This window comes from Neolamprologus multifasciatus, chromosome 3 (assembly GCF_963576455.1).
Source record: "Neolamprologus multifasciatus chromosome 3, fNeoMul1.2, whole genome shotgun sequence".
In the NCBI taxonomy this organism is placed as follows: Eukaryota; Metazoa; Chordata; class Actinopteri; order Cichliformes; family Cichlidae; genus Neolamprologus; species Neolamprologus multifasciatus.
Window position 1 is genome coordinate 23,715,349 of NC_140441.1, and position 27,463 is coordinate 23,742,811.

Sequence of the window (27,463 nt, forward strand, 5' to 3'; positions counted from 1 at the left end):
TGGTACTAGCGCATGCAGGCTTTCAATTGAACTCAGTTACACAGCGATAAAAAGAAACACAAAAAATGGCAAGAAACTGTTGTATTATTAACTGCAATAGCCGGCGGCCGCCTCGGGTCTCTCCTCCTCTTGCCTCCCCTTTCCCTTATCCACCTGCTGGCCTCCACCACTTGCTGATGTTGCTAAATCTGTGGAAGCTATGCCATAGCTACCACCAAACAATTCAGTTATTTTTACACATTTGGCAGCGTCTGCCTGAAGGGCTTGTTTCTTTTTGGCCCTAATTTTTTCTGCACCTCCTTTCCTTTTTTTTTGTTCTCCATTTTCTTTAGTTCGTCTATAAGATTGCTAAACAAGGGGGCAGGTGCATCCGACCTGGTGCATCGGCTGTAATTGGTCCAGCCCAGAGTCGATCATGACCAATTGGCCAATCCAACACCTTTCATTATTTATACCCTTCCAAAAAAAAAAAAAAAATCGATCGGCCCATAAAAACAAAAAATCGCCAGCGGCCCACCGGGCAAATGCCCGGTATGCCCGATGGCCAGTCCAGCTATGGTTCGCCTTAAATCCTCCGTGGCAGTGCACAGAGGCAAAATTACAAAAACTGTGTTTTGTCCAATATATTATGGACCTAACTGCACCAGACCTGCAGCCTCTGGCAGCATGTGACAGACCTGTTGACTCTGAGTGTTAGTTTAAGACGTTTATGATCATTGTTAAACTACCTCAAATGTCTTTGCTTTGCGTTGCACTCACTGTTTAAATTCCAATCCAATATGCTGCAGACATGCATACACTCTATATCTATACTGAAAAACTCTGTACTGAAATCAGGAATAAGTCTAAAGACCAGAGTTTATATGTCTAGAACTGAAAGTTTTGGGAGGCTGTTTTAAGGAACAAGTGCTGGAACAGACACAAAGTTAGAGGAGTGGCAGCGTGAGCTGAACTTCAGCAGCACGTCCTGAGTCAGCTGCTGCTGGGAGCTTATCAGTGTGGTAAAGCCTGCCGTGGCTCTCATATTCAGATAGTGCTGCACATATACACATACCTGTGTAGGGGGGAAATGTGCACACAGGACTGTTCTTATACAGACACAATGACATGCTCTGACATACAGAAAAATATACTCTTTAGATAATTTTCAGTGCTTTTGAAAAGAGCAGCTCTTCACTCTTTCTTCAGGTTCTCACTTCTTATATACACGCTCTCCTACTTAATTGCAGGTATACTGATGTAATAACCTGTAACATATGCATTCAGATAAACTGCACTCACATGCACACCTGGCAGGTGGCAGATTGAGCAGTGAACAACCAAGATTCTCCAGATATGGCAGTTAATGAGTAACCCCGCTGTTCCAGGTTGTTTGCTACTCAGTGGCTGGAAAATTGGAACACTAACATCCAAACCATGAGGCAATGGCTGTGGAGCCAGGCATGCAGACCACAGGAGATGAAAGACCGGACAGTAAACACCAACAGTAATGGCTGCTTGACCAGAGTCATGTATGAAAGCTGTAAAAGCACTATATGAGTGCGATGGGAAAAATACCTCAGCCAGAGGGATTATAGACATCTGAGTGACTTGCACAAGACCAGACTTGAACAGAAACTGAAAAATAATCACGATCATCATAGGAAAGATTAGCTGTTTTTGTTTCAGGATCCTGGGAGGCACAAGACATGGCTGTAAAATGAGATGTTTTTCAGAGGCAGTAGTTTGACATTTTAGTTGATGTTTTTTTTCTCTTTCTTGAGAAGAATCCGAAGAAGGTATATATATCAGTTTCTCTCTCAGCCAGCAGGTGTTTAGCTTGGCACACAAGTTGAAAACATATTATAAACAGCTACTGGTACCTCTGAAGTTACACCAGTGCACACTATCACACAATATCTTGCTTGTTTTACAAGTGCAAACCAGCAGAGTGTTCAGGAGGTGTATTTGTCAGTGTTGGTGATGGAGGTAGTCTAAAGTGGACTCTAAGGTGGGATCAGAGACAGACTGCTGAAACTAAGTTATTGAAAGTGGTTTAGAACAGTGATTAGAGGCAACAAGTTTATCATCTGGAAAACTGTGCCAGCCACAGGCGTTGGGGACTCTTGGAGAGAGGAAAGGTACGTGGAGAAGTGGTGCAGATGAGGATGAGACCTAAGTTATGCGGAAGTTATTTTCCTGGTAGGAGGGGATAACTCAGCTCGGACAGAAAAACCAGTCTAGGTACAAGGTTGTCCTTCAGCCATGCAAAAAAAACAATAAAACAGAATAACACAAACTTAAACACTGAAAAAACAGAGTACAAAAATGTATCTAAGAACCTGGTTACCAGCGCTGAGGACACTGACATACAGGTGACGATTGGAGGCATGAGCAGGTTTATACATTGTGCGTTGAGCAGGTACGGTGACTGAAAGGTACTCAAGCGTAAACACAGGACCTGCCCAAACCAGTCTGTAACCCAGAGACTGTCAGGGTTCTGGGTCTTGTTATTGGCCATAATAAAAGGCAGCTTTTTTGTTAAAGTCTAGTTTTGCCTCTTGTAGTCTGCATTTTATGTTATGGGTGGCTGTGGCTACAATGTAGCTTGCTATCACCAGTGTGTGAATGGGTGGATGACTGGATATGTAAAGCGCTTTGAGGTCCTTAGGGACTAGTAAAAGCGCTATATAAATACAGGCCATTTACCATTCACTGCACACTATCTGCCATTGCAGATCCTGACAGAGACCCCAGACAAAAGAAACAAACCAGTGCGGCACTATGACAGTACTGCTCCTAGACAGTTTGTGCAATGAGCATTTGTAGACCACGAATTGAACAATTAAACAAAAATTATGCAATTTTAGTTACCTTTAACAGTGGAGTGGGGAAACTGAGCCACGCTAGCTGGTAGCAGCATACGTGGCTTTGTGATGATCTCAGAGACTTTTGGGAAAATACTCTGTGGACCGACAAGACAAAAACTGAACTTTTTTGGAGAGCCTGAGTGACTTTACATCTGGTGTAAAAGTAACAAAGCATTTAGGAAAAAGAAAATCATACCAACAGTAAAATATGGTGGTGGTAGGAGGTGTACTTGTCAGTGTTGGTGGTGGAGGTAGTCTGAAGTGGACTCTAAGGTAGGATCCGAGACAGACTGCTGAAACTAGGTTACTGACAAAAGTGGTTTAGAACAGTGATTAGAGGCAACAAGTTTATCATTTGGAAAACTGTGCCAGCTACAGGAGTTGGGGACTCTTGGAGAGAGGAAAGGTGAGGCAGTCCAGGTAGGTTCGAGGAGGGTAGAGAATGGTTTGTTCAGGAAGAGTTTGCTTACGTGGAGAAGTGGTGCAGAGGAGGATGAGACCTAAGTTATGCTGCAGTTATTTCCCTTGTAGGAGGGGATAACTCAGCTCGGACAGAAAAACCAGTGTGGGTACAAGGTTGTCCTTCAGCCATGCAAAAAAACAATAAGATAGAAGAACACAAACTTAAACACTGGAAAAACAGAGTACAAAAAAGTATGTAAGAACCTGGTTACCAGCACTGAGGACGCTGACATACAGGTGACGATTGGAGGCATGAGCAGGTTTATACATTGTGCTCCTAATAAGGCTGAGCAGGTACGGTGACTGAAAGGTACCCAAGCGTAAATACAGGACCTGCCCAAACCAGTCTGTAACCCAGAGACTGTCATAAAAATAAATAATAATAATAATAATAAAAGGCAGCTTTTTTTGTTAAAATCTAGTTTTGCGTCTTGTAGTCTGCATTTGGGTTATTCACTGCACACTATCTGCCATCACAGATCCTGACAGAGACCCCAGACAAAAGGAACAAACCAGTGCGGCACTATGACAATCAGTTTGTGCAATGAGCATTTGTAGACCATGAATTAAACAATTAAACAAAAATTATGTAATTTTAGTAACCTTTAACAGTGGAGTGGGGAAACTGAGCCACGCTAGCTGGTAGCAGCCTGGGACACATACAGTGGTATGAAAAAGTGTTTGCCCCTTCCTTGAAAGACTAGCTGTGGTAAATGGAACCATGAATTCTGCTCCCTACCAAAACATCCTGAATTAAGTAAATAGGTAAAATTTTATTCATAGAGCACCTTTAGGACAAAGATCATAAAGTGCTTCACAAAGAAATACCAGATCTGTCAGGTGGACATACAAGGAATTCAGTTTTTTTCCTTGAAGTTGGAGAAAGTTGTCAGCCATCCAAGCCTTAATCCGGTCTAAGCACTTATTCAGAAACATCTCGGGGCTTAAATTAAATTTATAACTGAATGTCTTCTTTAAAATATGCTTAAGAGGAAGTAGACATCATAGAAATAATAGGGGCCCCAATACAGAACCTTGTGGGACACCATAGGTAAGGGATGTGGAAGATGACCTGTACTTAGAAACCGTCACAGAAAAGCATCGTTCAGAAAAATATGAGGACCACTCGAAGGCAGATCCACATACACCAACCCAATACTTCAGCCTATCAAGCAAAATCTGGTGGTCGACCATATTAAAGGCCAACATGAGGTCTAACATCAGCCGAATAGAACATTTTCCTGCATCATTTTGCATCAAAATATCACTCAAAAGAAGAGCTGTTTCAGTAGAATGATCTCTAGGAAAGCCAGACTGACACTTATCACAAATACTGTGTTTAGATATATATTAAATATATATTTAAAAGGGGATGAATAGCAGCATTTTTAAAATAAGCAGGGACTTTGCCAGAAACCAGTGAAGTGTTGATCATGGTGATTACACAGGGACCAATAGACTGAAAGACACTTTTGAATAAAGATGCAGGTAAAATGTCATGTGAACAGGAAGATGTTTTTATTGAGTTAGCTAATTTTACCAGCTCTGGTAAAGAAAAACATGAAAAACTTTCTAAAATAACAGGCCGAGCTGGAGTGGGAACTGACAATGAAGATGCTGATGGAGAATTTTTTTTCTAACTACTGATTTTTTTCTAGGAAGAAAGAGAGAAAATTGTCTCTTCATTTGAAGAAATAGGAGCAGCAGGTGCACACGGGTAATAATATCACTAATGGTGTCAAATAACACCATAGGATTACCTCTGCTCTCTGCAACCAGCTATGAAAAATAGGCAGCCCTCGCATTTCTCATTGCATTGTCAAAAGAAACTAAAAGATCCTTGTGTCATGGTAAACTGTGTGGCAGCAAGGTTAGGACCCAAACGCAGGACTCTCAAATGAAAAACTCAACTCAAAGTGGCAGCTTTATTTGCTGGGGAAAATGCTCTAAAACAAAATACATGAATACTCAAGAAACATACATACATACATTCTTATATATTTCTATACTGTGTATTTTGCTGTACAGTTATTTTATTTTCAACTTTAATTTATATATTTTAACTTATTCTTCCCAGTTAAATTTACCCTTTACCCTTCATTCTAATTTGTGTTGTACAGTTATCTCATTCTTAACTTAATTTTTATATTTTATTTTATTTTATTCCTTCCTGGTTAAATTTACCCTTTTTTATTTTCATATTTATTTCCTATCTTATTCATAGCCTTTTCTTTTTTTCTTTAGGTCACGAGCAGTTGTCCAAGCATTTCACTGCATATCATACTGTGTATGACTGTGTATGTGACAAATAAAAATTTGAATTTTTGAATTTTTGAATTTTTTTTTTTTTTTTTTAAATTTTCTGAAACAAACTAAAAATATCCTGACTAGCAACTAAGGACTTGACTGGACTGGAGAACATGGAACTAATGCAAGAACACACAGCCAATGTGGTACGACACTACAACAAACAGAGAAAAACTGAATACACTGAACACTGGACAAGAAGCTATCAAAATAAAACAAGAAACATGAGACCTTCACAAAGATGCAGACTTGACAATGTGACATGGCGACATGGCCGACTGGGGGAACAGAGGGAACAGGAAACACGGAGACAAGAGTAAGTAAACGTGGAAGACAGGGAAGGCACAGTGACACAAAACTAGGAACTATAAATATAACAAAGTATATAACTTCAACCAAAATTAGACAAACTGGGTCAAAAACCCAGTACCGTGAGATCCGGTACCGTGAGTAAAGGAGGTGATCTGAAGCTGAAGCGCACCTGGGTTGTGCAGCAGGACAATGATCCAAAACACACCAGCAAGGCCACCTCTGAATGTCTTAAGCAAAACAGAATGAAGACTTTGGAGTGGCCTATTCTAAGTCCTGACCTGAATCATATTGAGATGCTGGCCTTAAAGAGGCAGTTCATACTCAAAACAACCGCCAGTGTGGCTGAATTACAACAATTCTGCAAACATGAGTGGGTCAAAAATTCTCTTTGGTGCTGTTACAGACTCATTGCCAGTTGCCGCAAATGCTTGATTGTTGCTGCTAAGTTTGGCCCAACCAGGTTTAGGGGCAATCACTTTTTCCCACAGGGCCATGTAGGTTGATTTTATACAGCTGTGGTAATGGTGCTAGAAACACTTGAATTAAAAGATTAAGAGTCTGTGTGCTTTTGTCCACTGAAATAGGCTAAGCCAAGCTGAATTCAAGATTCATCTGTTTCAATATGTTTACTGATATCAGCAACAAAGCAGTAAGGCACAAGGACAAAGGTGGAAAAAAGTTGTTGTTTTTTTACTTTAATTTTTACTTTAATTGAATTTAATTGAATCCATAAAATCCCAAATAACATTAAGAGAATCCACTTTAGTTCATTACACTAACATCCATGTGTCTGCAGACGTTTGCACAGCTCTACCGACTGGGCATTACAGTTTACTGTTGCATCATCACATATTGATTTAATGAAGAGAGAAAATGCTGTGCTTGAATGGCCTCTTCTGCTAAATATAGCACACTTCTTGGAAGAACAAACTGTGTTGACTGCATTCTGGAAGCTGAGAGTTTTACCCTCACGTACAGAATTGATTTCTGCTTTGCAATCATGTGACAAAATTTGAGATTAAGTCAAAAGCTTTTCTTTTTTTTTACATGATCCCAATCCTTGCTCCGGTCAGATGTAGCAGAAGCCAATTAAACGAGAGATGAAAGAGGAAAGATTACTGCCCTGCTAAATGAAAAATGACATGCCACCAGATTCTTCAGGGAAGTCCTGGGAGAAAAATTACGCTGATCTTCATCTTGTTAAGCCATGAACGTGGACATGCGGCAGAGCCATTGCAGCTCATCTGGCTAATGCACTGCTGAGCTGAGCCTCTCTGTTTAACAACAGCTCCATATGTGTTGCCTTTTCCCTCAGCATGCAGTACCTTATAATCTTAATGATGCAACACGAGCTGACTTGAGTCTTGTTTATTGTGATTGTCAAATAGATGAAATCCCAACACTGTTTTTTTTTTTTTAATGTTAGTGTGACAAAAGATACAACACGTTTTATGTGGTTGTTGTTTCTTGTAACCCTCGATCGCAGCTTTTCAGCTGCCAGCCACACACACACAACAACCACACCTCAGGTCCCAGCACATCCTTTTATAGGCGAGACATGAATAGCTGATTGAGCTCCGGTGTGTCTCAGCCTCCCCTGCCACCACCCGAAACCCAATGCTCCTCAACTCCCCTGCAGCCACGCCTCAAGCCACACCCCACCACAGTTAGCTTTAAAGATCCTATTTTTTCTTGGAAGACTTCACTTCTGGTCTTTATTGTGTCTCGTTCTTTATTAAGGGACCATACGATAACTCAGGCTGGGAGAGCGGCTCTGGATGTGAAACAAAGCCGTAAATGTACGCTGTTAGTAAAAGCACTGATAAAGAAGACTGCATGTTCAGATTGACTGAGAAATAACGGTTTTGGCATACATGAATGCTTCGATGATTTGATTTTTATTTTTTAGATTACATCACCTGGGTATGTAGTATGGCGGCATGGTGGTTCGCGCTGTTGCCTCACAGCAAGAATGTCCAGGGTTTGAGCCACCATCTGGCCTCTCTGGTGGAGCTTGTATGTTCTCCAACTTTCTCCAGACATGCAGTTTTAGGTTAATTCATGGTTATCTTGCCCATAGGTACGAATGTTTGTCTGTCTCTCTGTGTTAGCCCTGTGACAGACTGGTGATTTGACCATGTGGCCGCTGGGATAGGCTCCCATGACCCTAAATTGGATAGATGAAAGAAAATGGAAGGATGGATAGAATAAATCACTCTTTTCTTTCCTCCAACTTAACCTAACCCTTGTGAGGTTAGGTTAAGCTACTTGTTAATTTAACATGCACATCTTGTTGCACTGTGGGAGGAAGCCAGAGTACCCGGACAGAACCCAGCCAGCTGAAGGGCAAGGGCTCAACTTCCACACAGAAAGGCGTTCAGAGAGTTTGCTCTGTCAATCAGAAAAAAGATGAATTAGGACAAAGACTGAGACAAAAGATTTTAGAGGCAGTCGCTGGCTTTTTTTCAGCTGGTTTGCTTTTCGTTGAGAGCAGCAAATGTCACTGGGTCATTTTAGGTGTTGTGTTTGCCTTCCTTTATCCTCAGCTGTTGATGGGTGATTATGGGTTCCTCTAGTTACAGTAAATTCAATCCTCCACCTGCACGAGCCTGTTCAGCTTCTTCACAAACAGGCTGCAGCTTTGGACACCCAATACCAAGTGAAAAACGATCTTGCCTGCAATTTGATTGTGACTGAGCGATGGCAGGTGAACAATACTAAGCCCTGGATAATGGCACTATCTGATCAAGCAAAGGGCGCAAGTCAAAACATCTTCATTTGGGACTGAAGGACAGCACTGGGAGGGGATGAGGAAGAGGAGGAAGAGGAGGTGTCAGGTATGCAGAATGTCATAACCAAAATCCATCCTGACCAAAAAAATGTTCCCAGGGAACATAATGTAATAGTTCTAATAACAAACATGAAAACAGCTCTTTTGTGCTTTCTGGCACAGACGCCTCAGCTTTACTGGTGTATGAAATGAATGGAAGGAAGAAATAACATCCAGCCTTCCTCAGCCTGCTATTTAAATCTGAGGGAAAGCAACTGATGAAAGAAAAAGCCCTGACTGTTTGTTTCCATTAGGATAAATATAAATCGGTGTTCCTACAATGATGTTTTTACTCCGACTATAGATCCTTTGCTTTGCATGCTGCAAACTCCAAATAAGGAGCAGAACAGTGACATCCCGTCTCACTGCTTATTGTTTTCCAAGAAACCACCTTGTCTTTCCAGGACTGGGGGACGCTGAGCGCACGTCCTACCCGAGGCATTTGGGGTTAGCAACATGACGTAGTGCTTATTCACATTCATATATCTATAAACACTTATTGACAGAAACATAAGACGGGGGTTACACAACAGAGGGGAGAGGAGGGGAAAGGTAGAAGGACAAAAAGGGAGCTGTGGGAAGCGAAGAGGTGCAGAGAAAAAGAGGAAAAAGAGGGAAGGATGGGGAAAAAGTTTGTGAAATTGTGCACACGAGAAAGGAATGTATGACTTTCTAGTGAGAAAAGACGGAGGAGCAAAGAGAAGAGAAAGCAGAGACTGATCGGCAGTGAGAGGAGAAGGAAGAGAAGGAGAAGGAGGCGTGTGAGGCTGGGCGTGGAGATGGAAATTTGAGCCATGTGTTTACCATGTTCCCAAAAACATAAGAGTACCTGGGACAATGTGTTCGAATCACACATACTGAGAACGAGACCCAAATACACTGAATCAGTACGGCTGTTTTCAGCTGTTGGGGAGATTCTGTAAGCGGTAAACACCAAGAGGAATTTTACTCTCCGGTATATGTCCAGCTGCTTTTCTTGTACTGCAATTATATAAAGGCTCAACTTATCATTATATAGGAAGGAGCCTTTTTCCTTGTCAACTTGAAATGGAAACTCACTGTACACTTTTGTGTTTTAGCTCATTTACTTCAGCTTACCCAGCCATTAAATCCCATTTATCATTTTTTTTAATTTATTATTTTACAAACTGAAAGGATTTGTGACTTTTTTCACAGCTTCCATCCATTCGTCTGTTTTCCTCCTTGATTTTCACCATCTTGATGTGGATTTATAAAGCTTTTCTCTTACTTTTTATCATGTGTGTACTCTTCCAGTTGTGGCTGCTCATATTAAACATTGCCACAGTTTGAAATAATGAGATCAGTGTGTGCAAAGGTAATCCCAGTGAACCAAAAGCTTGGGTTTCAGGCTGCTCTAGACACAGTTTCATACACATAATCCCCAAACACCTGCTGTTCAAACCTTCTGTTTGTGAGGGTTAGCCAAATAGAAGAAAGGGTTAAAGGGAGATGAGTTAATACATCAAGCAGCATCAACCTGACTGAGGGTCCAGCCCCATCCAATAAGCACACAGACCACTCACTGTAAGTAAATAATGTCATACAGCACTGTAAAAGTTAAACACTCACATCACTGATTAGCTGCTGTAGTAAAAACCCAGCTCATGTTAGTAATTCAGTGAACAGTAGCTTAGTGGATCTGCAGGATCTTAGAGCGACACTGGGAAAGACTTTCAGTTCAGTTTGGGAAGTATCTCTCCAGTGTCTTTGGAACTCATTCTTCAGCTCGTGCAATTAATTTTGAAGCATCATTGTGCTCAAAAATTGCAAAACAAATGAAACTACGTTGAAGATGTTCTGCCCTCGCAGTCGCTGACTCCAGCCCTGTGAGTGTGTGGTGAGTTGAATGACGTGTCATGAACAAAGTAGATCACTCGTGCGTTACTTACCAACAAACAAAATTTGAATTTGTGACAGAATTTTCTTCCAGACGTCACTAAATACAGAATGAAGAATTTAGAAAAAGGCCTGGCACAAATCACCAGTAGGTAGTGACATAGACATGGCTTGTTTTAAAGTGTGAGTCATGCCAAGCTACTCTAGTAGAGCCCAAAACTGAAGACAAAGCTGTATATTAGCATATACAAGGTCTGCTGAAACATGTGTGTTAACGTGTGTTACTGATAAAGGAAAGTCTCACCATCAGAATACCTGAAGTGATGAAGTCTTTTCTTGACCAACACCATGGTCAGAAAACATGTCCTGACTTTACTGTGCATTACTGTTTGCCTTCTTTTTCAGGCACTCATCACTTTCCATTCATTCCTGTGCATGACTGTCATTTATTGCCAATCTGTGCCTATTAAAAAGTACATAAGCCAATAAAGATAATGCAGCACCGATTCAATGAACGATAATCTAATGTGCACTGTGGTTGTTCACAAAGTTTATAATTAACGTTTAGGGCTGAGAAACATACAGTGGGGAGTGCTCAGAACAGCAGATAAAAACACATCAACAACAATAAAATGTTTTTGATTGATTTCATCTTTTAAGGATACAAATTGCAACAAGAGCATAATGGAATGCAGCTCACTGTCATGTGACCGTAACAATAACTCCGTGCACCCAGGAAAGTTTGTGTTATTGGGGTTGTTTATTTTATTGTTTAGTCCCACTGAGTGATTCTTGAGCTGATATTATGCGACACACATTCACAGTTATGCCGATCTGCCTGATCTGTATTAATGAAACGTCTGAATAAACCATCACCTCCCGTGCTCGGGATCTTGCTGCGTGCGTCTCTGGATCAAACTCGAGCCAGTCTGAACTCGCTTGCGTCTTGTCTTATTGCTTGTCTTGCACGGTGATGCCCCATTAAACTTAAACACAGTTGACACACTTAATGTTTCTCACGCGGCTCTTTATTTGCTCAGATAGCCAAATTCACACTCACTATTCACACTGGGTCACACTGGGACAAAGGACAGTGATTTGATCTCTGTGCTAAAAGAATAGAAAGATATCTGTTAGGGGGGAAAAGTGAAAATTCAAAGTGAGGTGCAGAAAATGAGATTCTGCGTGTTGGATTCATTGATTAAAATACAAAAATACGAGGAAAAACAAGGAAGCGCAGTCACCCCGATCAGCTGAGTTTTTTTTTTATTCCTGTAGATAGGGGAGACTGGGGATAGTTGTAACATTTTTGACGTTTCTGTCTGTAAATTGGAGCTCTTTTAAGGTAGTGGATTCAAAATGTAATGCAAAGTATTTACATGTCTCGGCTATTAAATAGTGCAGCTATTTTCTCTGCAGCACAATTACCCATTGCATGGTATGGTCTCAAACACAAAGAGTGAAATGTTACAATTAACCCCATTGTCTGGGTTAGTTGTAACATATCCTGGGGTGAAATGAAACACAATGAAAAAAGGGTACTAACAAAACATTACCATGTAATCTTTGTTTATTTAACACATGAATGCACTTAGAGCCATTTATGTAGCTATGTGTGTGTGTGAAAGAATGCAGAAATCTAGCTTTTGAACATATGTCAACCCCCCAAAAAAGACAAATTATGGAATTTTCTGCAACTGAATATTTCATTAATTTTGGTTGGTCTTCCTTGAGTTTGGCCTCATTGGCTCAGTGGGCATTATAACCTACAACTCTTGCACCAATTTTGAACATAACAATGAAGCTGAAAAAATGTAGTTGTTCACCAGCATTGCAATTCCATTACTTTTTTTCATGGCTTACCTTGGTGTGGTTTGCAAAGTGCTTCAGAAAGATGAGGAAATCTGTTTCTTGCACCCATCCTGATTTATTTCCATTACCAATACTTCCTGCTGGTCCATCTCTGACACAGTGGTCTGCATAATGTATGTGTGGGAACACAAACAGTGGAGGAATTGTGTTGCCAATGGCATTAACCGCATATACAAAAGCGACCAGTGAACCTATCTCTGCTGATGTCATTGCCCCAACTTGTTTAATATAAGTTAAAGTAATAGTGTGGTAAGTAGTAACATCTGCATTATTGTTACAACTAGAGATGGCACGATACCACTTTTTTATGTCCGATACCGATACCGATATCATAAATTTGGATATCTGCCGATACCGATATGAATCCGATATAGTGTGCTTTTTAATCAATAAAACTGTTTTTTTAATATCTTGCTGCTTTTTGTATAAGTTCATACTCAAGTTGAAAAACAACAACAACACTAAAGCTATTCTGTTATACATGTATGTAAAAAAAAACACACTGCACCCAAAATATTTCATAGATCAGCAACACTGATCAATCTAATAAAGTTAAACCTACTCCATCCTCCCTATTCTGGTATTTTAAAGAGCACTTAGCAGAAATATTAAGCAACCTAACTAATAGGGTTGCAAACTCCCAGCAAAAGAAAATAGGGAACCACCCTCTTCCTCATGATGCTTAATCAATGTAATCAACTTTAATTTGATGCAGGGTGAATAAAATTCACAGAAATAAATTATTTTTCAGGAATAATTAAATAGATTCAACATCTTTCTTCAACAGAACTGCAGACTGCACAGATGGTTCCCAAAGGAAAAAGTACTACAGCTTACTAGGGTATATTAGACTTACAGTTACTATAGACAGTAATGGACTTCTATACATTTTACATCAGATTAAAACTTTGGGTGTAAGATTCAGATAATTATTAAATAATTAAAAGCTAGATATTTTAAATGAGAATAAGAAAGAAAAGTATGTCTTTGTGCCCCCTTTTCCCTGTTAATGCCCTATCGGCCCCCCTGGCTAAACTTTGCTAGATCCGCCCCTGCACAGTTACCAGCCGTCAGCTACGTAGAAAAAGATCCTGGTGTAGAAAGTAATATTAAATAAATTCTAACAACAGCTTATCAAGCTTAATAGTGCTGCTGTTGTTCAGCCGCTGGTTTCCTCTTTCTGGTGCAAAGTGGGCCAAAAACTAAGAAGAGAGACGGACTCGCAACAGAAAAGCCGATCAGCTGATCATTGATCTGTTTCACGATTGAAGTAGCAGCAGGAAAGAGGGAGAGAAAGAGAGAGAGAGAGGCAGTCGCTCCATATATCGGTTGTTAAGCTTAACGTGGGAATGCTTTACAAACATTCAGAGATGAACTTACACACTTGCTTTACTTCTCTCTGAGATAACTTCCTCGGAGATGAAATGTTTGCTAGCAGGCTACAAATACACACAGCCGCTCTATCACGTGACCACACTGCTCCAACGTGCTACGGTTATGAGCCGAGTTACGCCGTGTCGCAAGTTTTGTGAGGTGCTTTTTTGATATTTAATGGATCGGATTACATTTTTTATTTCTCTCCGATATCCGATCCAGTAATTTGGGTCAGTATCGGACCGATACCGATACGTAATATCGGATCGGTCCATCTCTAGTTACAACTAACCCAGACTGTTGCTGTTACAACTGACACAGACTCCTATAGCCATGAACTAGCTAACATTACAGCCAATGGCTAAAACATTAGCACTAAAGACCTACACAGAATATATCCCCATAGACATACAAATAACATAATTTAAGTTTGATTAGTTTAACTGCAAAGCAGATAATGCTATTAGAAATTGAAATAAAGTAGAAAAACTTACTTTTTGGCATACAAATTACTTTTTTTCGTGTTAAATTGTCTGTGTTTGACAAAATGTGCTGATTTTTCACATGTGATAGCAGAACTGAGTTGGGCATGCACAGGATGAGTCACATCATTTGAAACTTAGCCCTGATTGGAGAAATTGGAAGTGTTACAACTGACCCACGTTACAACTATCCCCGGTCTCCCCTACTCGACTGTGGGGGAGAGAGGATGACTTGGACAGATAAAAAAAAATCAGAGTGAGTTGTTTTTCACATGAGGCAGCATATAGAGTATCCTCTTTTTTCTGTCTGTGCGTGTGTGTGTTGCGTGTATTCACTTCCCCTCTCGGTGAAGGCCCTCCCTGACTGTCAGCACTACCCGGCTGTTTTTATGGAAGTCTGGTTGAATCCAGTTCCCACTGCCTCAAGACACGACCTCATCTTACCCCACCTCTCCCGCTCCTCCCAGCCTCCCTCCATCTATCGATTACAACATTTCCCCCTTTTTTTGCTTACTATCATCATTCCATTGATTTTTGTCATTGTCCTTGGTGTACTGTTGTTTACCACTTAATTCCACATCGTCTTTTTCTGTCCCCTTTTTCCGTTTTTTTTTTTTTTTTTTTTGCTTCCTGTCAACAACATGAACTAAAGAGCATAGAGTGTATTCGTATATTCAGACACGTATGTCTCACTGCTTTCTGTCCAGATATACAGGATGTTAAAGTGTGGAAGACCCAAGTTGCTGGGTAAGCAGTTGTTTTTGTCCCCGTCCTTCAGGTTCCCTCAGGTGGTCAGCCAGGGCTTCTGTTTCTGCAGCAGGCAGAGGGCACATGAACAGAAAAGCACAACTAATCTAAAACTGAAATAAACAGAAACAAAAGCATTCTTTTTTAATTTGTTATTTAATTAAGAGCAAAGAGAGCCTGAACAGGTTTGAGCATAAAAATATTAATAAAGGGAAATCATGGATCATTTATCTGGTTGAAACAGGTTACAAACAGTGTTGAAAATATGACCACATAAGCAGACTTTTATGATTAGGATGATGAGGGCTGCTCTCGTTTGTGTTTGTGATCTTCTTGTTCCTCCAGTTTAGCTCCTTGAGCAGAGCCACACTGCTTCCTAGTGAAGTGAAACAGTGTTAAACAATGAAAACTGACCACTGTGTGTGCTTCTCGCACTGCTTTTGGGGATCTTTTTACAGTCTTCTTCCCCTTTGTGTAGAACTTTGATGCCCCTCCTCTTCATGTTCGATGAAAGGTTTTAACCAATCAGCCGTCTACTCATGCACAGCATCATCGCTGTTGTTTGAGGGATGACAGATCTGCTTGTTTCATCTGCATATTTTTCACCGTACATAACAAAGTAGCTACACAAATGGAAAATTTATTCAGTTACTCGTGATGTGAGCTGGCCCAGAGAACAGGCAGTGTAAGCCTGCTTAACAAAACACACAAAAAAACACAAAGCTAAGTGTTAATTCCTACAAAAATGCTAACATTGACGCACATGTTCATTCTCAGTCTTGGACGCTTGCTTGACTTGTGTTTGTATTTGATATATTACTTACATTGATGGTACATGAATCGGTTTCACAGACCTCATTTGGACATGTTAATGGACAGTAAACACGGAAGTAATTAATGAGCTTAAAAATGGTTCTTCTTCCATTCAGATGGTCCAGGACCCTGATATTGCACTACTGGCCCACCGGATTGGAGTTAAACACTGACTGGAGCAGGATGACTGTGTTTATCCTGATGTGATGCGGCTTAAGTGAAAAAAGACCTGTGGAGACAAAAAGGTCATTCCAGTGAAAATTGGATAGAGATGAAGTGCGTATTTTTAGAGGGTTAGGAGTCGGCACGGTTAAGATCAGAGGAAGTCTTCAGGATTTCAATGATGGAAGCAGGGCTGTGTGTATGTACAATCATGTGTGTGTTCGCTATATGATCTACCACTCTCGTGAAGCTGTAGAATCTAACACCTTTCTTCTTTGTGGACCTTTCCCACGATGACTCTCTCCCGGCTTCTCTCTACTCCGCTGTATGCATTCATCATCCTTTGGGATGGGAGGATTAGTAAAGTGGGCTCAAAGAGGATCACACAGAACATAAATAATTACAACCCATTACAAGCCCCCGCGTCATTTAGCAAAAGAAATATGTCAAAAGACCAGTGAAGATCTTCAGTGGATGAACTCAAACCAGACTTTTCCTTTGGCTGACTGTGCTCTCTCAGCGTGGTTCAGTCTTAGTTTTCAGTGGATTAGGATTGAAATGTAGTAAATCTATTACATGTGAGCGTTTGTTTTCCTAAACTTGGTCTCATCAGGTGTCATTTTTGGTTTTTACGCATTCTATCAGGCAAAATGCAGTTTTATTACCTTTTATTTATTTATTTTTACCTCCATTCCTGCTTTAGCAAGATGAGATTCTTACAGGAGGAGGGACCACAGTTATTTGGAAATGTGGAACTGAAAGGGATGCAAACCTCAACAAGAACACAATGCACTCATATTCAGAGAGGATGTGTAACCGGCGATTGTGTTAAATGTACTAAACTCTTGTTTCGATTGTGTTCACATCTGCATGCGGACAGATGCAAAGCAGCTGCAGAGACACAAAATGCCCCAAAAATATTCAAACTAAAGATGAAGATCTGAGCAGCGCAAAGAGACGCAGACATCGTCTGTATCGTTGGAGTCATTTTCTTCTCTGTTAGTCTTTGCTCGCTTACCATCGCCCAGCAGTTAACGTCAAAGCTGCAGAAGTTTCATTAGACAAAGTCACGTGCACTCAGCTTCAGAGACTGTGCAACATTTAGCACTCAGAGCATGTTTGAATCCCTGCTGCGCCTGATATGAATGTGATTATCAGTCCGTTCACAGGTTTTTAAATTGGGTTTGCTTTTGCTGGAACAACAACACCTACTGATTGGTCACACAATTCATTTTCAGTGACAAAACAGGACATGATGGACAAATAAGTTAATGACAGCTGACAGCAAGCGTGATCATATTATATTAGTTATTCTGGAGGATTAACTAGAGGTTAATTATAAACTGAAATAAATGTCTGTGTGAGTCCTTGGGCTCGATGCTCTCAAGGATGATGTTTCCTTGCAGGCTAGTTGGACTTTAAATTATTTATGCTGTGTGTGAGTGCAGTCTGAGCTATAAATAGCTTCAGCTAAACATAAAGCCACTCGCTTTACCACAGCCATCTTACACACACAGTTGTCTTTTACCCACAAATACACACGTTCATTCACATCTGTCGTGCGAGATGCCGTGTTATGTGTGTTGTCATGCAGACATATTTGATCTTCTGGATGTCCGCGCAAGACTCACACAATCTGCAGTCTGCTCCAGTGTCAAGCTTGCTGTGCAGCATCTGTACGAGCAGGGTTACACGGGCGTTACCAGCCTATAGCGGCTCGCTCTGCTTTGTTCATTAATAGATTTTCCAAAGGACGTGAACTTTGCAAATATGCAGAAAAAAATGGTAAAAGTCAGAGTACAGCATAAGGTTTTCTTCCATCAATGATTGGCTGAATCATGAGTCACACGAAAGGAGAGAATAAACTGAAGGCTGCAAGTCACTCAGTGACTGAATAAATTGAAGAAAATACATCATAAATGGGTTTAAATATGAAAATTTTGAATAATGGATGTTTTGCTCTTAATGTGACACTGTCATGGTCCTGGGCCATGTTGGCCCAGTATTCTTAGTTTTCGTGTGTTTTGTATTTTTTTCTTTATTTATGGTTCCTAGGTTGCTTAGTTAAGATGTTCCTTATTTGATTACCCCCTGTGTGCCCCTCTGTCTATTGCTGTGTCCCAATTCAGGGTCTGCACGCTTGAAGTACGCATTTTAAGTACGATTACGTCACCGCCACGCGACGACGGCTGTTCCAATTCGAAGTGTACTTCAAATGCATACTCCAAATGCGCCGTCGATTTCCCCAAATATCAAGCGTGGTCCGGTGCACGCTTCCTGGTCCCATATATCCCACAATTCATAGCGCAGTGGTGGGTGTGGATAATTTTGCCGCAAAATACGGCAGAAGGGAGCGGCCAAGAGTGAACTGTCAAAAGTAAGTACTGAATATGACATCACTTATTTATGTGCGAATGTTTAACAACGAAGAACATTAAAACATTGCTGTTGGCCAGATATCGGCAAAGTTATGTGACATTAGTGATGTTTGTACTTTCAGCCTCTCTCTCTCTCTCTCTCTCTCTCTCTCTCTCTCTATATATATATATATATATATATATCATAATAATCTGACAATACTATAATATGGCCAATATATATATATTGTATATACAGTGTTGGGAAGGTTACTTTTAAAATGTATTCCATTACAGATTACAGAATACATGTCCCAAAATGTATTCTGTAACGTATTCCGTTACATTACTCAATGAGAGTAACGTATTCTGAATACTTTGGATTACTTAATATATTATCATGCTGTTTACAACTACATGAATGTACTATTGCTGTGATTTATTACTGTTACTGAAGGTCCGCGGCTCCGAACCGTAGTAAAGGGATCTCTGGCTAATACGTTGGGTTCTGTGTCGGGCTCGTAGCCGAAAAATAGCTTTACTTTGTTGTCTGGGTCAACTTTGCTAGCGAGAGACAGAGAGAGGCGTTGAAAGGCTGCTCCAACGGAACTTATCGTTTTTGGAGGAAAACACGAACACAGTGTACAGTCGAGTCTTAATAGCTTACTTACAACTGGGCTCGTCAGGCACTCTTCTTGGCTGCAGTGGTTATTATTATATTTACATGCTTCCAGCTCCCGTTTTTGCTCGTTGACAGCTCGTACTTTTCCTTTTTCTCCCTCCCTCGCTCACAGACACATAACGTGTATGGCAGTCCATTCTCCCTGCAGCACAGACTACACTGCCTATGATGCTACATTCTTTAGAGCTATACCGGTAGCATTCTGCCTATTAGCTTAGCATAACAACAACAAAAAGACCTCTCTCACCCAGGAAACACGCAGAGAGAGAGCGTCACCCTGTAACCATAGCAACCGTAACACTGCCACCTGGAACAACAGAACGTAGCTGTCAAACAAAACCCAAACAGTCCTGACCCGCGACAATATGAAACAGGGAAGTACCGCCGTGTAATCCATTTATTTCAACAAAGTAACTGTATTCTAAATACCACCTTTTTAAACAGTAACTGTAACGGAATACAGTTACTCATATTTTGTATTTTAAATACGTAACGGCGGTACATGTATTCCGTTACTCCCCAACACTGTGTATATATATATTGCTCGTTTGGAAATATATGATATCTTGATAAATCGAGCAGATATTTGAAGTTTACACAGCTACATTCTTGCTTGAAAAGAACTTAAAAGTTTATTTTGCGACCCAGAAAGAGTAATATTTAAAAGTTTTTAGCCCCGCTCGTCCGCCATTGCCGCGTTTGAGTTTTGGACGAAATGCATTCTGGGATATTTAGCTGTACCAAGTCCACACAAGTCACCACCGATGCATGCTCGATAAAACGGGCGGCGCGAGAACACATCCGGGACTTTTTCGCGTTCTCGGCTTCATGCGTACTTCGAATTGGAACAGTACTTGGTCTCCGACTGATGACGTATCACGAGAACGCAAGTACGCACAAGTACGCATATTGAGAAAGGCCCTCTGTGTATTTATGTCTGCGTCTCCCTCAGTTCTGTGTCGCGTTCTCCCTCATGACTGTGTGCCCTTCCGTGTGTTTCCTCGTGAGTCAGTTCCTTAGTACTTCCCAGTTTAGTTTCATATTATTTTGTATCGCCTTTATCCTCTGTCAGCAATAAAGCTGTATTTTTATGGGCTCAAAATGTGGTCATAAATATTTTGTACTTGTAAATCGGTTTTGTACTTGTAAATCAGGATTTATATGTGTAAAAAAAATTTGTGTGTGTGTAAAAAAGATTTGTATGTGTAAAAAAAATTTGTGTGTGCGTAAAAAAGATTTGTATGTGTAAAAAAGATTTTTGCGTGTGTAAAAAAGATTTGTGTGTGGACTTAGCCAAAAAAAACCCTGCAAGTTACAAGTACGAATTTTGACCCTATTTTTCTTCCTTTCATCTGATTGGTCAATGTCATGTCAATCACAAATGTAACAATCCAACCAGAGAACAGATGGGTTTGGCTGTCGGAGGGGTGCTTTTTTGAACTGCAGGTCCTTGAAGGGTAATTGACTACGTGCACGTTAGCATATGCTACTTCCAGTGCGGAAACTCCTGTGGGGAGCTTTGTTTCCGGTGTCCTATTCACGCCCTGTTTACGGTCCAAAACAAGTTAAGCAAATAAATAAATAAAGCGGCGATTTACATTTCTATAGATGTCTCGGGCATTTACCCAATATATCTGTAAATGATGTTCATCGACTTGTCGATATTTTTCCCCCACGCCTCAGGGGAAAAGAGAAAATGGATTCAAATGTTATATTTCTCAGCTGTCCCTCGTTTATCGCGGGTGTTATGTTCTAAAAATAACCAGTGATAGGTGAAATCAAGTAGCCAATTTTATTTTTTGACGGTGCAAAACGTTTCGTGTACATCGTGGACATACAGCACTGCACTTCAGAGTCACACTGCTAGCGATAGATGCAGCGATTCTGTACTGTACAGGAGAGACGGAGGACATCGTCTGCAGCGATCAGGACGCAGGACGTAAAAAAGCATGCAAACTTGCACTAAAAAATCTGCGAAACAGCGAGGTGAAAGGTGAACCGCGTTATAGCGAGGGACCGCTGTAATTTTGAAGGTAAGTCACAACATACCCTTCGTAAATACTAATGTATAGAAACCGTTACCAGCAATCATTAATTTTTTGTGTGGCTTTTTTTCACGGTTTGTTAACATGCTGTGTAGGTGTGTACTTGACTAGCTGATATCGACATAACGGGAAAACATCTGGTTTGACTATTGTTCACCTGTAGTTTGAATGCTGAACATTTGCCTGTTTAAATCATGAGACCAGTCACTATACAGAGATGTGCTTCTGAATGTGGACCATGTGTCTTCTGCTGCAGTTCTGCTTGTGTTTAGTGATGTAAACAACTGATCGATCTAAACTCTTTAAACGTCAAAATTGATCATTAGATTTTTATGACACAACAGTGGTGAGTGTTCCCACCTTCTCCTCTTTGTAACTTAACGCGATCGTTCCGTTTTCGAGTTTTGGACATCAATTTTGGAGGATATCTTCGTAGCGATTGACCGCAAAGTAAAGCTACCGGAAATGTGCAACCCCCCATCCGGTCTCAAACCAGGAAGTTAGCATTTTCTCGTGCACAGGGTCAATACAGGTTGAAGCTGGAGGATCTCTATATAAATATCCAATAGCAGCTAGGTCCCCTAACTTTCAGTTGCTGTTGAAAGGATAAAGTTGTGGTATATCAGTGGTTAGAAATACCATTATTACTTTAGGATTAGTTTAACACAAAGTCAGGGCTGACCCGGGACCATTGCCGTGAGTCACAGTGCGCAGCATAAAAGTCCTTTCACATCAGACGCAGGATGTGCTGCTAATGCTAACTGCTAACTAAAAGCAAAGGATCCAGAATTTGTTGCTGGCTGCTGAGCTCTGTGGGTTTTTGCAGCAGCTCTACCTGTACTAGATGCACCTGCTCCTTGTCTTTTCTATCTCTGACTTTATGTCCTCTACAAGAGTTTCTGTTTTTTTTGCTAGTTCTTCAAATGTTCAATAAAAACATCTATGCTAATTCATAACGAAGAAAGCTTTGTAATGAAGACTGTCATTTCCAAAACACTGCCCGCCCCCACCCCGCGGTCCGCAGCGCTGTTGAAAAGGCTGTGGAAGTCCCTATATTAAACACGTAGACCTGTGACACAAAAATCACCAAACTCGGACGACCACAGACTGTTTTCCTTCGTGGTGATGAAGGAAAACGCTGGGTTGGCATGTAAAAGGGCATTTATTCCCTTCAAAGACCTGCAGTTCAAAAAAAGCGCCCCTCCAACAGCCAAACCCATCTGTTCTCTGATTGGATTGTTACATTTGTGATTGACATGACATTGACCAATCAGATGAAAGGAAGAAAAATAGGGTCAAAATTCGTACTTGTAACTTGCAGCGGTTTTTTTTGGCTAAGTCCACACACAAATCTTTTTTATGCACGCACAAATCTTTTTTACACATACAAATCTTTTTTACGCACACACAAAATTTTTTTACACATACAAATCTTTTTTACACACACACAAATTTTTTTTACACATACAAATCTTTTTTACACACGCACAATTTTTTTTACACATACAAATCCTGATTTACAAGTACAAAACCGATTTACAAGTACAAAATATTTATGACCACATTTTGAGCCCATAAATTTTGAGTTCAGTCCTGTTTTCCCGTGAGTTTGCGTTTGGGTCCTCTCCTGCCTGCACACAGCCTGATCATGACAGCCAGTTTCTGTGTAGGGCTGAAAGACTTCACCAGTCAGTCCCTCAACATTCACCCCTCGTTGGACATCGTGGAAGAGGGGTGTGCATCTTATAGTTGTTCAACAAGTCTGTGCTGTTCCACCTGCTTCTGATGTTATCAGTCCATTTAACACGTGTTATCAGCAGAAACCAGCCAAAGTGGGCGGCTGTTCACCGTCAAGATGATGCCACGACTAATGTTTATTTAGTCGGACTGTTTAGGGAAAAAAATTTCACAAAATGGTTAATGTGAGTCAAAATGGTGATAATGAATGAAAACTGTATTTTTCACCTGCACTGATCGAACACACATGTAGTGCCAGCAGGGGAACTTTGACCCACTTGTCTACAATATTAAACATTTCCCTGCACAGGCAACGGGAGACTAAATATAATATTGATAATATGACTTGGCTAAATATGCAGTATATCTATATGGCAGTAAAAACTACATACAATTACTGCATACTCTGTCATCTTCATTTACAGTTTTCATTTTCATTTATGGTGTATTTTAGTAATTCCATGCACACTGCTAGCTTTGCAGGAAGTGAAGGCCACAGCCTACACACATGCCAACGTTTGTGTCTTACGAAGTGCGGCGACAGCTGCTCAGTTGGTTTTAAAGCTGCAAACCAAAGTATTGCATCAGCAGACGTGAATTTGTCATATGCACAAAATCTTACTTCCTTTCCCCCACACATTCTCTCAGCAATATGCACACAACCACAAACATACAAAAATACTCACATCTCAGTTATACTAACAGCAGCAACAACTGAAACTTGAAATGGAAGAGATTTCAATTATATTATAGTACTGAACTTATATACTCTTGACACTTAATTAGATACAGTGTGCAAGTAACTTGTTACACCTTTTCTGTACTGTACCCTGTAACCTCAGTTTTCTATTCTTAGCTGACAGGAGTGGTATTCAGTGTGGTCTTCTGCTGCTGTGGCCCAGCTTCAGGGTTTGTTTTGTTATATCTTCACAGATGCTCTTCTGCAGACCTTGGCTGTAATGCATGGTTATTTGAATAACTATTTTTTCCTATCAGCTCCAAACAGCCATTTCCATCTGACACAGTAGTGTTTCCTGGGAATGAATAATAGTGGGGCAGACATTGGCTCAGATGCCGAATTGCTAACCACACCCATATTTATTTTCATGTTGTTGGGCATCTACATTTAGAAACCTCATTAATATTCCACATATTACTACAATATGAATCTGTCTGCAACCAGCAACAGATTTTCTTTCAAAATGTTTACCCTGTGTGGTGCTAGAGATGAATGGCACAAGTGAATGAAAGTGTCTTAACCAATGCACAACACCAACTACTGAGTTATGATATGAAGATTAATATGAATAATAAAACTAAGATAAAGAAGTCACTTTTCTTTGTAGCAGTTTATTCAGTCTTGACTATTGGACACATGCAGTGCTGCGCGCCATCACTGCATGTGATAAGGTCACGTAGCGTCTCAGAATGAGTAAGGCTTAGTTATCTTAAGTAAGCTTTACTTAGTTTTTCTGAGGCAACGAGTTTGCATAGTTTTTTTAAGTTCTGGGAACTAATTAGATTTTACAGTGTGGTGTCTGTAGCGGACTAATATGGGAGTTACATGGGCAGGCTTAATCCTGTTACTGCTGCTTGCATTTCCAATATTTGAATGACAGGGCAACATGATGTATACAAGGACACATGTGGTCGTTCACTGCGCCTGGTCTCACCTCTGACATCAACGAGGCATTTTCTTCCTGAGAACAGCCGCTCACTGGACATTTCCTCTTTTTCACACATTCTCTGTAAACCCTGGAGACCAGCCCGTCTGGCACCAATAGCTACACCACATTCAAACTCACTTAAATCATCTTCCTTTCTCATTTTGATCCCTAGTTTGAACTTCAGCAGGTCATACTGAGTCATATAGACTGAGTTCCTGCTATTGGGTGTACTGATTAAATGTTTGCATCAACGAGCAGGTTAGCATAAAGTGCCCAGTGAATATAGAGATGTTAAATAGTTATTACTTTTTGCTTAATAAAGCCTCCTATTGCATATCATTAGTAGAACAATTAGCTTTTATTTATTTTTTTGTTGCATTTTCTGAATAAAATGTTCTCTATATGTATTAAATGTATCAAAACAAGTCATTTCTGACACGATGCTGATGAAACCTGTCAACAAAAAACATTAATGACAGCAGGAAAAATGCACAGTGGAAAGTAACACTGTGCATTGGTTAAGTAGTTAATGCACCTGTACCCAGTACCAGTCTGGGTACGGGTGCCTGTATCTTGTTCATCGCGTACTCCCCCTAGCGGTCTCGTTGTGTCAGCACATCCTTGGTCATGTACTGATGTGCAGCCGCCGGCAGGGGGCGGTGTAGCACAAGTCTGTACCAGCCTGGACCACTCTTTTCTGTATATGAGAGCAGCGAAGCAGCAGGCGGTTAACAGGTTAGTAAAGTTGTATTTTTGTTTGTATACAGATCCATAGTGACTTGGATGAAAGCATAAAACCCCCAGTGGTTTCTCATTAAAACGTTTTTGTTGCCGCCGCCGCCAGTTGAACCATCTTTGTAGGGTTTACATCACCAACTGTTGCTAATTAGCTAATTAAGACTATAAAGCTCCACAAAGAGTGAAAGCCTTGGTGTTGCTGGTCTGTGGTGGCTCCTTCTGGTTGTTTTAAACGCTCTGTAACTCTTTCAAATGATGACAATAGACTGGAATAGAAAAAGAAAGCGTTGAAGTTTCATGCACAAAGGCAGTTTCAGGTTTTATGTTAGATGGCAGGCTAGCCAAGCTAAAAGCTCATTAGCTGACATAAAACAAAACAACGGTATTTGTTGCATTTTGCTCCACCTGATTGAAGCATTGGCACTTTGAACACACAAATCTGTTTGACAAATAAGTGGCCAAAGTCCAAATCCAGAGAGCTGCAAAGATTCAATACATGCTGAGGACAAATCAATACAAAATCCTTTTTAGAGAAAAAAAATTAAAGCTCCAACATATTTATTAACTAGTGAATGCGTCACAATTTCCAGGTGACAGTGTCTGAGTCCAAAGATTAACGATGTATAATTTATACTCGTGTAAGACAAAGAAGCTGTTTTTGTGTGTTATAACTGTCATAAATGATCAGCTTCATTAGGCTTGATCAGAAAGGAAGGAAACATTGGTGCATAAACCTTAAATGTCCACATTTACTGTAAATCATCAGATGTGGGAAGGGTTCTTAGATCAAGATGAGCATTGCAGGAATGTTTAGAAGAGGCCGTACTTGTGCTGAGATTAGTGTTTTATCCTTCAGGCGAGAAATGCAGGGAAATATGAGGAATGTGTTGTCACCTGTAGCTACTGTATCTGAAGCTTATGCTTGCTGACAGGAGGGTCAGACACATGAAGGAAAAGGTGAAAATGTTTTTTTTGTAAGAGTATCTTAAAGAAAAACAGACAACTTCCTCTCTGCAGTCCAGACCTGTGCAACATGATTTATTCTTTAAAGACTCTGAATTTTGATTAAGTACTGTAGCTGCTGTCCAGGTGGAGTATATTTGTGTGAGACCACAAGACAGGTTCAGTGTAGTCAAGCACCGGTCACAGGGAAACTATGGTCTGTGACGTGCCTCTGGGCCTCCACGCACACTTGCTTTCAGTCTGTGTGCACGTATGCCCCATTCACGTGCTTGCTGCAGAAAGTTCTCATTTTTGTTTTTGAGAGTCAGCGTCTAAAAAAAGGCCTCAAATTGATGGCAATTTCAGAAAGGCGAACATTAAATTTGATCTGTGGCAGACTTGATGAGCATTTGTCTGCTTATTTATTCTCCCTTTTTTAGATTTGTTTAATTTTCCATCCCACAACAATGACAAATCCCACTACTTTTTGTAAAAATAGTTAAGGTCTTTGCACAACTTGTGTGGCTGTGCGCTGCATTTAAAACCTAGAAAAGGAAGAAAACCAAGGGGATTAAATATAAGAAAGTGTCATAAAAGTCTGTTGGAGTCCTTCACATATTTTGCCTAAATATTTAGTGTGATCAGCAGACACATTCACAAACTTCCTCTCCATCCACCACCACAATCCTGTGTCCTATGGGACCGACACAGAATTCTGGTGAGGGGTCTCCAGAGCCAAAAAGCAGGAAGTCACAGCTGTGCTCATCCCCCTTTCGGCATGTGTGAGACTGCGAGTGTATGTTTTTATGCCTCTTGTCTGCATCAGTGTGTGTGTGTGTGTGTGTGTCTGTGTTGCTCTCTCGGACAGTTTATCTGGCCAGTTGGACTTTCTATTCCCACTGCTTTACTGGAGAAGTTTCCAGCACTGTTAAATGAGGGAGCGAGAGGGAGCGAAACCTTGGCTTATAGAGCCTAATAAACACTGTGTGTCATTGTGGCTAACGCTGCAAAGCTGAGTGCAGTGGACTGGTTTGTGGAAACACACACACACACACCCTCTGTAGACTTGTTTTTATTGTTTCTGCCTCCTCCACTTATTTTGTTACTTTTCCTGTCTTATTGCTCTCTTATGTATACATGTAGTTATCTATTATATAATGAACTGAGGCTGGACCTCAGTTCATTATAAAATTAATCAGAAAAATGCTGATATCTTCTGGTTTTAGTC

The 27,463-nt window shown here is 40.6% G+C and overlaps 1 protein-coding gene and 1 long non-coding RNA gene across 4 annotated transcripts in view; one reads left to right on the forward strand and one right to left on the reverse strand.

Annotated features, from left to right (window-relative positions):
- Positions 1–504: 504 nt before the first annotated feature.
- The window catches only part of LOC146522107 (uncharacterized), a 234,587-nt gene continuing 207,628 nt past the window's right edge, over positions 505–27,463 (reverse strand). The window contains exon 2 of the long non-coding RNA XR_014873084.1: positions 505–564. This is a non-coding gene — a long non-coding RNA (uncharacterized LOC146522107). The remainder of the gene's footprint in view (positions 565–27,463) is intronic.
- The window catches only part of svep1 (sushi, von Willebrand factor type A, EGF and pentraxin domain containing 1), a 114,375-nt gene continuing 112,098 nt past the window's right edge, over positions 25,187–27,463 (forward strand). For all 3 annotated transcript variants that reach the window (XM_085153867.1, XM_085153868.1, XM_085153869.1), the window contains exon 1: positions 25,187–25,290. The gene's annotated coding sequence lies outside the window, so the exon portion shown is untranslated. The remainder of the gene's footprint in view (positions 25,291–27,463) is intronic.